Consider the following 1,692-nt stretch of genomic DNA (forward strand, 5'->3'; position numbering starts at 1 on the left):
AAAAGAAGTCTGACCAATAGCATGCAGGCATTGTACATAATCGACCAATCATGGCATGCAGGAAGGCGGGATAGAGAGAAGAGTCAAAACAGTGCAGATATCCATATATATATATATATATATATATATATATATAATGTTTTCGGATTGTAGAGAGACTGCCAATAGGAAAACAAAGCCACAACCTGGACATTTTAGGCAATTTAAAAATCTCGGCCAGGACATGTCCGGGGAAAATTGGATGTATGGTCACCCTATCTAAAATCAGTGTTGTTCAATTTATATATATATATATATAATATATATATAATTATCTCAGCTAGTTGCCAAGGCAGTATAACTAAAACTTAAACTTTAACTAAAACTTAAACTTAGGAAAAACTATATAGACATGTTTTAAACCAAAAAAAAAACTAATAAAAATGACAAAAACACAACAACAAAATTACTATTTTACAATTTTATATATAATATAAATAAACCTGAACTAGAATATAAATATATTAAAAACCTATGTATTAAAAACCTAAACTTAGAAATTTTAGAAACTTTAGAAATTTAACAGAAATAATTCTGTACCTCAAATTACTAAAACAAAACCTGAAATAAGAATAAATTAAAGAGAAATGGAAAAAAGAACATTAATAATAGCTAATAAACATGACAAAAGCACATAACAAAATTTCTAAAACATATACTAAAATTAAAATAGAAAGTATAAAAAAGCAATTCAAAATATTACCAAATACTGTAATAATATATATAATCTCATTTTGCAGAACATTCATTTTGCCATTAATTGTACTATTCCAGTGAGATTTTTGTATGCACAAGGAGTCTGACAACAGACGGTCCACAAAATTTCAAAAGAACTGCCTTAAAACAATGTTTTTGATGAAAAATCTAGCATGACCAAGAATTTTGCACAATATGTTCTTTTCACAAGAAAACTATGAACAAAAAAATTGCTGTTGTAATATTATAACAATGCAATTGTCATAACAATGTTAAAATAATTTAATATAACTGTATTTACATGCATAACTTTTTATTAAAAGATTCTGTTCCTGTTCTCCCAGGTCTACAATGCTATTGAGAATCTGGACGACCACGTGTTGAAGTACGATCTTGAGGGTTTGGAGAGGTCACTGCACAGGGAGGTGTTCGGCCAACCGGAGGCGCTAGAGGAGCTCATGGACCATCTGAACGATTACCTTTCCACTTACGCCCACCAGAAACCCCTCGCCCTGTCTTTGCACGGGGCGTCCGGCGTCGGGAAGAGCCACCTGGGTCGCCTACTGGCACGCCACTTCCGCTCCGTGGTCGACAACAAGCTAGTGGTGCATTATTTATCCAAACACCCGCTACAGGACGCAGCGCAGCACTGCGCCTCCAAACTAGCTCAGTGTATATCAGAGGTAGTGACTCGAGCTGAGGAAGAGGAGCAGATTCCCTTCTTCATCCTGGACGACGTGGAACTGATGCCGCCTCCGCTGCTGGACATCCTGCAGACGTTTCTTCAGACGAATCAGACGAATGAGTTTCTGAACGTGGTTTATGTTTTCCTCAGCAGTCTGGGGCAAAGGGAGATCGCAGCTCACATTCTTCAAAACGCCTCTACCGCCGGAGCCCACAAACCGCTCCGACAGGCCCTGTCTCTCATCCATCCTCTATGGACGGAGCCCACGGTCG

General features: G+C 37.2%; 1 protein-coding gene across 1 annotated transcript in view; it reads left to right on the forward strand.

Annotated features, from left to right (window-relative positions):
- LOC107667676 (torsin-4A-like) overlaps positions 1 to 1,692 on the forward strand; it is a 4,180-nt gene that overhangs the window by 605 nt on the left and 1,883 nt on the right. The gene's annotated exons all lie outside the window — the stretch shown is intronic.

This window comes from Sinocyclocheilus anshuiensis, unplaced genomic scaffold, assembly GCF_001515605.1.
Source record: "Sinocyclocheilus anshuiensis isolate Anshui unplaced genomic scaffold, SAMN03320099.WGS_v1.1 scaffold373, whole genome shotgun sequence".
In the NCBI taxonomy this organism is placed as follows: domain Eukaryota; kingdom Metazoa; phylum Chordata; class Actinopteri; order Cypriniformes; family Cyprinidae; genus Sinocyclocheilus; species Sinocyclocheilus anshuiensis.